The following is an 11,599-nucleotide window of genomic DNA, read 5'->3' as shown; positions in this document are numbered from 1 at the left end:
GGCAGTCCCGAAGCGAGTGTACAACAGTCTCCTGTTCTTTTCCACATACTTCACAAAGCCTAGTCTCTTTCAAAACTATTTTAGATTAAATCTAACAATTTATTTGAATGATTAACCATGATAGAAAAGAAGAAACCTTAAAATTTTAAAATCGCTATCATGGTTAAAAGAAATAAACTTATAATAAGAGCCACATCGATTGTTACCTTGGGCCTTGACTTCCAAAAAGTCCAGAAATATCATTCAACCATTAGCCCAAACCAAACTTATATTTTCAACCATACGAACTGATAAATCAGTTTAATATAAACTATAGAGCCCATTAGTCAAAAGTTAACACTTTCAAAGGAGCGTTACACGTAGAGTCTAAAATGTCTCGGGCCTCTTCACGACCCTATCATACCACATAGTAGTAATTAAAAGTATTATTTTACATCATGATAGTATATGAGCCCTATGTGGCAATATATAACAAGTCAGCACATAGAACAAAAGCAGGGAGGCTATACAAGCTATAACAGCACACTATGCCTCCGGAGCCTTCCCTGATGGGCCACCACCTGAACTATCGCCTGAAAATGTTAAACCACGGGGTGAGACAAATGCCTCATAACCAACTTTCCAACTCATCATACATACTAACACGTGCTCGTGAGGTGTCAAGTGGGACAGTTATAAATTCTCGAGAACTATAGATATATCCATAGAAATATAATTTCAATCATCCAAACCCTCACTATAGGAGCTAACACACAAGCCACATAAGTCTATCCCTCACTCTGGGGGATCAATCAAATATATGGGCCTATCCCTCACTCTGGGGGACGAATAAGAAGCCACAAAGGCCTATCCCTCACTATGGGGGACGAAAGAAGAAGCCAACCAATGTGCACCAATGGCGGCCTTACCACGTGGTAGGATAGGACTCAATCCAAAATCCAAATAATAACCATCATCACCAATATAATAAAAATGTCTCAATCTTTTCTCAGTATAATCCATAAGATATAAATCATATATCTTTTTCCAAACTTTTCAATCACAATTCCAAAAAATCCCACAAGACCATTTTCATAGCTCAAAAGATATAACATATCTACTCAAGTTCCAAATATCAAATATTATTCTAAAAATAGCAAAATACTCACAAACAACATATTAGCACATATAACAAGTGGAAAGTGGTTACCTCTCGCCAAAACAATACTTAGGATTACCACAAGGCCAATCCTTTGCTCAACCAATAATTAATCTACACAATTAATATAACCACATATAATATAAATAATTAATTAAACTTCTCTATATTATTTAAGTTCTAATTTAATTAAATTTTTACTCTAAATTCCCGAATTCTCATAACTCAAAAATTATTAAGTATTTTAGAAACAACTTAAAATCTAACAAGCCAAATTATTTATTTACCACCTCCAAATTATTACCTTAATAAAAAGGATTTTCATAATTTCCAAATATAAAATTATCATGTTCTAAAATTCTAAAAACACTCTTTTAAGTTTAAACCTCAAAATCAAACTATCAAAAATTTCAATAATACTTCAAATATTTATAACTAAATAATCTAATCAAAACTTTAATGGTACAACTACCATATATATATTTTCCATAAATAATAGACTTTTTAGCTACAATAATTATTTAAAACCTCCAGTCACCAATAAATAAAACTAAACCGACTAAAATCTTAATAATATATCAAACAATCCAAATAAATTATTTGACTTAAATTTAATAGGTAAAAAATATGGTATACCCATAAATAACAATTTTTCAACTAAATAAATTAATTTAAATACTAAAAAACTAACAAATAGAGAAATCTAAACCGATTAAAATTAACAACTGATTACTTCTAAATTTCTTAGTCATCTTTTGTCAAAACTCAATACTTAGATCATATATAAGTCTCAAAATTTTCTCTAATCACTAGGGTAATACTACTATTATGAAGCATAAAATATATATGAAATATTTATGAAGAAAGTTTGATGAAAAGAGATAATTTCATGTACCTAAAATATCTTCAAAGCTTGCCCTCTGTTCACCGGTATGTTTCTCTCGCTCACACACACTTCCTCTCTCTCCTCTCTCGCTCCTTCTTGCGCCTGCCGTCTGCCGTGGGGGGGGGAGAATGGATTGCTGGGGGTGTATTTAACACCCCTGCACCATTTATTGGGGGAGGGGTTTTTCAAACCCAACCCCCAACTTTCCACCGCCCCCTCCCCCAACTTTCCACCGATTTCGGTGGAAAGTTTGACTTTTTTTTTTTTTAAAATTATAAAATATATTATTATATATATTATATTATTTTCAATTATTTCTTTTTCTTTTTGGATATTACAATTCTCCCCACCTAATTAGAATTTTGTCCCCAAAATTTAAACAACCACACACAAGAAATAAAAACAAAAGTAACTCAAAGTGCTTACTAAGAAAACAGGTAAGGGTACTCGTAACGCATCCGTTCCTCTGTCTCCCAAGTAGCATCACCGGGACTCATGTCCTTCCAAAAGACCTTAACAAGACGGATAGTTTTGTTCCTCAATTGTTTATCCTTAACATCCAAAATCTGCTCTGGTTCTGCTGGATAGGTCAAATTATCTCGCAACTCGACCTCTTCGGGTTTAATAACATGAGACGGATTGGGATGATACTTTTCAATTGTGACACGTGGAACACGTCATGTAAACTGGAAGATGTGGCGGCAGCGCAATTCGATATGCAACAGGTCCAATCCGCTCCAAAATCTCATAAGGACCCATAAATCGGGGTGTAAGCTTCTTGGCTTTGATAGATCTACCAACACCAGTAACAGGTGAAACCTTCAGAAATACATGATCACCCACTTCAAATTATAGGTCTCCTCCGACGGTCTGCATAACTCTTCTGTCGACTTTGGTTTGGGCCATCAATAACTTCTGCTTGATCAGCTCAATCTTCTGGTTGTGATGTCCACTAAATCTGGGCCAATAATTGTTCTTTCACTTAATTCAGTCCAACAAAGTGGAGATCTACATTTCCTCCATATAAAGCCTCATATGGTGCCATCTGAATACTAGCGTGATAGCTGTTGTTATAGGCAAACTCTGCTAATGACAAGTGAGTGTCCCAACTACCCTTTAGCTCTATAGCGCAAGCCCTCAACATGTCCTCGAGAGTCTGAATCGTCCTCTCAGTCTGTCCATCAGTCTGAGGATGATAAGCAGTACTAAACTTGAGCTTAGTGCCCATGGCTTCATGTAATGACTGCCAGAAGTTCGATGTAAACCTTGGGTCCCTATCTGAAATGATAGACTCCGGTACTCCATGAAGTCGAACAATCTCATCTATATACAACTTTGTCAATCGTTCTAACGAGTAAGTACTCTTGATAGGCAGGAAGTGCGCTGACTTAGTCAATCTATCTACAATTACCCATATCGCATCATAGCCAGCCGGGGTTCTTGGCATACCAGTAATGAAATCCATAGAAATGCTATCCCATTTCCATTGGGGAATATCGAGATTCTTTAATAGTCCTGGTGGTCTCTGAGGTTTCTATCTTGACCTTTTGACATGTCAGACACTTCATTACAAAATCCGTGACATCCCTCTTCATTTTTAGCCACCAGTAGTTTTTTCAGGTCTTGGTACATCTTGGTTATCCCTAGCTGTATCGTGTAATTACTTCGATGCGCCTCTTCTAGAATAGTCCTTTGATTTCCTCATTATTAGGAACACAAATCCTCTTCTTGTACCTCAGGATTCCTTCTTCACCAATTTCATAATCAGGCACACCATGGGTCTCCACTTCCTCTCGGATGCTCAGTAACCTTTCATCATCCATCTGTGCAGCCTTCAAGTCTCGAAAGAACTCATAATCACCCAAAATTGATTGTAGAGTGGCTGGAGCCTCATGCACCACTTGGAGATCTCTCAATCTCTCTAAGCAGTAGTGTTCCTCCAGACTCATGTGATGTGAAACACATACACCGTTTTTCTACTCAAAGCGTCTGCAACCACATTGGCTTTACCAAGATGATACTTAAGCTCAAAGTCATAGTCCTTGATGAATTCCATACACCGGCGTTGTCTATTATTCAATTCCTTCTGATCTATTAAATACTTCAGGCTCTTGTGATAGCTGAAGACTTCAAACTGTGATCCATATAAGTAGTGCCTCTAGATCTTTAATGCAAAAACCACCGCCGCTAATTCCAGGTCATGTGTAGGATAATTTTCCTCATGTGGCCTTAATTGCCTAGATGCATATGCAATCACCTTTCCTTCCTGCATCAGGACACACCCTAAACCCTTAAGTGAAGCATCAGTGTAAAGGGTGTACGGTTTACTAGGATCTGGAATAGTCAACACTGGAGCCGTAGTCAACTTAGCTTTCAGTTCTTGGAAAGCTGCCTCACACTTTTCACTCCAGATAAACGGTTGGTCTTTCTTAGTCAACTTAGTTAGAGGCATGGCGATCTGAGAAAATCCCTTGATGAATCTTCGATAATACCCAGCTAAGCCCACGAAACTTCTTACCTCCGTCACAGATTTTGGTGTTTGCCATTGCAATACGGCATCGACCTTGCTAGGATCAACAACTACTCCCTCATCAGATACTACATGGCCTAAGAATTTCACTTCTTTAAGCCAGAACTCGCACTTGCTCAACTTAGCATATAACTGATGATCCCTCAATATTCGCAATGCAATGTAAAGATGCTCTCGGTGTTCTTCCTCATTCTTAGAGTATATCAGGATATCATCTATAAACACCACAATAAACTTGTCCAAATACGGCCTAAAGATTCGGTTCATATAGTCCATAAACACCGCTGGAGCATTCGTCAAACCAAAAGGCATTATTAGAAACTCATAATGTCCGTATCTAGTACGAAAGGCCGTCTTCGGGATGTCCTCTGCTCTAACTCTTAATTGATGATATCCCGACCTTAAGTCAATCTTGGAAAACACCGCTGACCCCATTAACTGATCTAGCAAATCATCAATCCTAGGCAAAGGATATTTGTTCTTGATAGTCACTTTGTTCAACTGCCTGTAATCTATACACAATCTCAAGCTCCCATCCTTCTTTCTCACAAACAGTACTGGTGATCCCCATGGGGAGACACTTGGTCTAATAAATCCTTTTTCAAGTAACTCTTCGATTTGCTTTTTCAGCTCTGCCAATTCAGAAGGTGACATTCTGTACGGTGCTTTAGAAATTGGAGCTGTCCCTGGTACTAGCTCAATGGAGAATTCAACTTCCCTTTCAGGAGGTAAACCGGATATTTCCTTAGGAAATACCTCAGGAAACTCCTTTACTACCTCGATTTGCTCTATACCAACTTCTTTATCCGTACGAACAGAAAAGAAAACAGTATACGCCTGACAACCCTTCTGAATACACTTAGTTGCTTGAGTAGCAGACAACCCCAAACGACCATTAATAGCCTCAACTATCGTAGTGCACAGAGGAAGAGTTACTATCTTCCTTTTGCAATCCAGAATGGCATTATTTGCTGATAGCCAATCCATACCAATAATCACCTCAATACCCTTGAGGAGTAGACAAATCAAATCAATCACAGACTCACGATTCTCAAATTTAAGCACAAGACTTAAACACGCCTGTGTGGTTAACACAGTGGCTCCCGCTGGAGTTGACACTTTCAACATGTAAGACAAATCATGCATTGGAAATTTAAACTTTTGAGCACATTCCGCAGCAATAAAAGAATGAGTGGCACCAGAATCAAACAACACAGGTATATCATGTCCTTGAAGAGAGACATACCTCTAATCAGATTAGGAGACATACCAGCTTCCTCTCTAGTCAAAGCAAAAAAACTCTCCCTGGCACCGTGGATTTGAAACTAGGAGTTTGCTGCTGCATCTCTGGACAATTGCGAGCTTTATGTCCGAACTTATGGCATCGGTAGCATTCCCAACACTGTCCTGGGTGATTTCTCCCACATCTCATGCAAGGACCACTAACACTTGGGGTGGATCTGGTAGGCTCATGGTGGACACTTCGATCTCCCCCTATACGGCTCCCCTGAGCCTGTCTCCTTTGCATAAAGCCTCCACGGGCTGAATTCTTCTGATTCTGGCTCTTGCCTCTGCTTGAGTTACCTGAGCTCCCATAACTGTAGTTATTCTTTTTATTGATTCCTCCCATTGGCCTCATAAAACCAGAGAATCTGCCCTGGTTATCCCGACGTCAGCTCTCCTCTACCTCTCAGGTTCTGTGAGCTGTCATCTTGAGTTTCGTGCAGGCATCCTCGAAACTCTTAAACTCATATAAGGCCATTTGCTGCTTCAACTCTGGCCTCGCCCGTTCTATCAATTGTCGGGCCATCCACTCTGGGTTATCATTATGCTGCAGATAGGTAACATGCTTGGAAGGTCAATATACTTGGCAATAAACTCATCCTCATGCATGTTCTCTTGTCGAAGAGCATAAAAAGCTGTTTCTTTTTCTTGTCTCATGGCTGGGGGAAAGTAGTGATCAAAGAACATCTGTTTGAATTCGTTCCAAGTAATCCCCGAGTCATCTATGCCGCTTACGCTCCTCCACCACCTCTTAGCTCGGTCCCTCAGTAAAACTACCGATGCTTCTACCTTTTGGTAGGTATTACAGCCACAAGCTATAAATATTGTCTCCATGTCATCTATCCAAGCCTCAGCTTTATCAGGATCCATACCCCCATCAAACGTCTTTGGGTGATGCCGCTCTATGTCCTTCCATATGCTTTTAAGGTTCACCGCTTCTTCTTTCTTTTCCTGGTCGCCTTTGTGAACTACTCTCTTCTCTGGTTCCTTTAATAGAATCCTCTGTGGGTGACAGAATTTCCCACAGATGGTCCAGGAAGCCCACTCCCTTCAAACTCTTCCACAGCTTTCTTGACTCTCAAATCTTCCTCCATCTTTCGTACTCTCTCATCTACCACCGTAACTACCACTTCCCTTAACTATTGCAGTAAAGTCTCCTGGTTAAACTGCAAAGGATTCGGTGGTTGATTAGGTGGGTTTGTGGATTCATCCCCACCTTGATCAGTTTGTCGGGATCACGTCCGTACCATCCTCCCCACCTAAAGATGGAACCCACCAAAAGAAACACAAAGTAAGGACAAACACAGATACAAAGTAACAGGGAAGGTTATGTGAGATTATTATATATTGCCACTAAATGCAATGTAATGCAACCCACTTCACAGAATCTTTAGCTCTGATACCAAATTGTGACAACCGCTCTTTCAAAACTATATTAGATTAAATCTAACAATTTATTTGAATGATTAACCATGATAGAAAAGAAGAAACCTTAAAATTTTAAAATCGCTATCATGGTTAAAAGAAATAAACTTATAATAAGAGCCACATCGATCGTTACCTTGGGCCTTGGACTTCCAAAGTCCAGAAATATTATTCAACCATTAGCCCAAACCAAACTTATATTTTCAACCATACGAACTGATAAATCAGTTTAATATAAACTATAGAGCCCATTAGTCAAAAGTCAACACTTTCAAAGGAGCGTTACACGCAGAGTCTAAAATGTCTCGGGCCTCCTCACGACCCTATCATACCAGATAGTAGTAATTAAAAGTATTATTTTACATCATGATAGTAGATGAGCCCTATGTGGCAATATATAACAAGTCAGCACATAGAACAAAAGCAAGGAGGCTATACAAACTATAACAGCACACTATGCCTCCGGAGCCTTCCCTGATGGGCCACCACCTGAACTATGGCCTGAAAATGTTAAACCACAAGGTGAGACAAATGCCTCAGTAACCAACTTTCCAACTCATCATACATACTAACACGTGCTCGTGAGGTGTCAAGTGGGACAGTTATAAATTCTCGAGAACTATAGATATATCCATAGAAATATAATTTCAATCATCCAAACCCTCACTATGGGGGCCAACACACAAGCCACATAAGTCCATCCCTCACTCTGGGGGATCAATCAAACATATGGGCCTATCCCTCACTCTGGGGGACGAATAAGAAGCCACAAAGGCCTATCCCTCACTATGGGGGACGAAAGAAGAAGCCAACCAATGTGCACCAATGGCGGCCTTACCACGTGGTAGGATAGGACTCAATCCAAAATCCAAATAATAACCAATCATTCACCATATAATAAAAATGTCTCAATCTTTTCTCAGTATAATCCATAAGATATAAATCATATATCTTTTTCCAAACTTTTCAATCACAATTCCAAAAAATCCCACAAGACAATTTTCATAGCTCAAAAGATATAACATATCTACTCAAGTTCCAAATATCAAATATTATTCTAAAAATAGCAAAATACTCACAAACAACATATTAGCACATATAACAAGTGGAAAGTGGTTACCTCTCGCCAAAGCAATACTTAGGATTACCACAAGGTCAATCCTTTGCTCAACCAATAATTAATCTACACAATTAATATAACCACATATTAATATAAATTAATTAATTAAACTTCTCTATATTATTTAAGTTTCTAATTTAATTAAATTTTTACTCTAAATTCCCGCAATTCTCATAACTCAAAAATTATTAAGTATTTTAGAAACAACTTAAAATTTCTAACAAGCCAAATTATTTATTTACCACCTCCAAATTATTTACCTTAATAAAAAGGATTTTCAATAATTTCCAAATATAAAATTATCATGTTCTAAAATTCTAAAAACACTCTTTTTAAGTTTAAACCTCAAAATCAAACTATCAAAAATTTCAATAATACTTCAAATATTTATAACTAAATAATCTAATCAAAACTTTAATGGTACAACTACCATATATATATATTTTTCCATAAATAATAGACTTTTTAGCTACAATAATTATTTTAAAACCTCCAGTCATCCAATAAATAAAACTAAACCGACTAGAATCTTAATAATATATCAAACAATCCAAATAAATTATTTGACTTAAATTTAATAGGTAAAAAATATGGTATATCCCATAAATAACATATTTTCAACTAAATAAATTAATTTAAATACTAAAACTAACAAATAGAGAAATCTAAACCGATTAAAATTAACAACTGATTTACTTCTAAATTTCTCTAGTCATCTTTTGTCAAAACTCAATACTTAGATCATATATAAGTCTCAAAATTTTCTCTAATCACTAGGGTAATACTACTATTATGAAGCATAAAATATATATGAAATATTTATGAAGAAAGTTTGATGAAAAGAGATAATTTCATGTACCTAAAATATCTTCAAAGCTTGCCCTCTGTTTCACCGGTATGTTTCTCTCGCTCACACACACTTCCTCTCTCTCTCTCTCTCGCTCCTTCTTGCGCCTGCCGTCTGCCGTGGGGGGGGGAGAATGGATTGCTGGGGGTGTATTTAACACCCCCTGCACATTTATTGGGGGGAGGGGTTTTTCAACCCAACCCCCAACTTTCCACCGCCCCCTCCCCCAACTTTCCACCGATTTCGGTGGAAAGTTTGACTTTTTTTTTAATTTTATAATATTATTATATTATATTATACTATATTTCAATTATTTCTTTTTTTTTATTTTTTTTTTGGGATATTACATTTCCACCTAGCACTATTAGTCAGGATCCTGTCATTAGCATACAACCAAAGGAAGGCGCAGTATCTCTGGGGAACCTTAAGCTTCCAAATCTGGTTCCAGACCTTACTAGTGCTCGAGATGTTTTGGCTGCTAATATGATTGTAAGCCGACTTTATCGTAAAAACACCATTAGAAGACCAACACCATACCAAGATGTCCGGCCCATTGTTCATCATGACACTCGCTCCAGCGATAGCCTTATTCACATACTGCAGAAGGAGGTGCCTAAATTTAGGCCAGTCCCAAGCACCTGATGCCGTAACACAGTCTGCTACTTTCCATTCTCTGGCCTTGTGGGGGACTTTAACACTTGATATGTTCTCCAATTTGTCAAAGGTGAGGGACCCATGTATCTCGCCAGAAAGAGACTGTTTGTCCCTCTCCCATACGCCATGCTAGACCGTCCCTGACTTTGCCCCAACTAGAGCAAATGCCCGACCAAGTCCTGGAAGCTTTCCTTTGGTGTTCAACCTTAGGGACGATATCATTCCCACATTTGTACTTCTCGCGCAGAAATTTTACCCAGAGCATATCAGTCCTTTTGATTAAAGCCCACCCAAGTTTCATCATAAAAGCTTCATTCTGGGTTCTCATCTTACGAAGACCAAGACCCCCATTTGCCTTACTTCTGCATACGTTCTCCCAAGATAAGAGGTGCACCTTTCATGCGGACATAGTGCTTCCCCAAAGGAAATCTCGATATTTCTTACTCATCTTGTCACAAGTATCCTTAGGCAAGAGGGTAGTTTGCATGGCATAAGATGGCATAGCCACGACGACCGAAGAGACTAGCATGGACCGTGCTGCCAATGAGAGTGTGTTCACCTTCCAAGTAGATAACCGAGAGCTCATTTTGTCTAAAATCCCATTATAAGTGGATTTTGTCACTCGTTCATGAATTATCAGCATGCCCAAGTACTTTCCTAGATCAGTGGTGGGGGTGAAGCCCAGGAAATCACTGATCTCTGTCACCCTCGTATGGTTTATGCACGGCGAGAAAAAGACCCGTGTCTTATTAGTGTTGACTTTTTGCCCTGAAATAGCGCAAAAGTCATTCAGGATGGCTTTTATGGTACCTGCTTGCTCCATATTGGCCTTCGCAAATAAAATGAGATCATCCGCAAAAAATAGGTGAGAGATAGCTATGCCCCGCTGGCTTAGCCTGAAAGGGCGCCAATCACCACTATTAACTGCATCTTGAATTAGATGCCCCAGACGCTCCATGGCGACGACAAACAGATACGGTGACAGTGGATCCCCCTGACATACCCCTCTAGAAGGGCAAAACTCATCAGTCTTCGCACCATTCCAAAGAAGTTGCATAGCTGGAGTGGAAACACAGGCTTCAATCACCTTCCGGACGTACATAGGAATGTTTAATTCTGTCAGACAATCGAATATAAAATCCCACCAGATCCGGTCATAGGCTTTTTCAAGGTCTATCTTTACTACCATGAATCCATGTTTATTCCTTGTTGTGCGCATAGAGTGAATGATCTCCTGAGTGAGAATAATATTGTCGGCACTTTGTCTGCCTTGAACAAAACTGCACTGGTTTGGGGCAATTACTAGCAGCATGAACCTTTTGAATCTATTGGAGATCACCTTTGAAATAATCTTATATATGACATTACACAAACTAATAGGTCGAAAATCACGAATGGTTTGAGGGTGCTCCATCTTTGGAATAAGCACGATTTGCGTTCCATTTATCTGTCTAACACAGGAAGGTTCCTGAAACACCAGCTTTACTTGTTCAATAATGGATTCTCCAACAGTGTCCCATTGACTTTGATAGAAGAGAGGGTTTAAACCATCAAGGCCGGGTGCCTTGAGGGGGCCCATATCGAACAAAGCTCTCTTGATCTCTTGGTTATCAATGGGGCTACCGAGTGACTCCAAGCAAGTGTTGTCAAGGGAGGGGAAGCTGTATTGGAACTGAAGATGGCGAATGTTTGAGCCTTCCTCAGTGTAGAGTTCT

At 38.9% G+C, this 11,599-nt stretch overlaps 1 long non-coding RNA gene across 2 annotated transcripts; it reads right to left on the bottom strand.

Moving 5' to 3' along the window:
* Nucleotides 1-542: 542 nt before the first annotated feature.
* LOC114726953 (uncharacterized) lies at nucleotides 543-9,327 on the bottom strand. Of its 2 annotated transcripts, none has more exons than XR_003738544.1 (3): nucleotides 9,243-9,327; nucleotides 1,190-1,252; nucleotides 543-572 (listed from the first exon to the last, which is right to left on the bottom strand). It is a non-coding gene; the product is annotated as an uncharacterized LOC114726953 (long non-coding RNA). The 2 variants fall into 2 exon arrangements; XR_003738543.1 differs by lacking the exon at nucleotides 9,243-9,327 and adding an exon at nucleotides 2,034-2,061.
* Between the last annotated feature and the right edge of the window lie 2,272 nt (nucleotides 9,328-11,599).

The sequence above is a fragment of the Neltuma alba genome, unplaced genomic scaffold (assembly GCF_004799145.2).
Source record: "Neltuma alba isolate B1F8T4 unplaced genomic scaffold, ASM479914v2 tig00012416_pilon, whole genome shotgun sequence".
In the NCBI taxonomy this organism is placed as follows: domain Eukaryota; kingdom Viridiplantae; phylum Streptophyta; class Magnoliopsida; order Fabales; family Fabaceae; genus Neltuma; species Neltuma alba.
The sequence above is the reverse complement of the archived record's forward strand: the minus strand, read 5'-3'. Positions and strand labels throughout refer to the sequence as shown.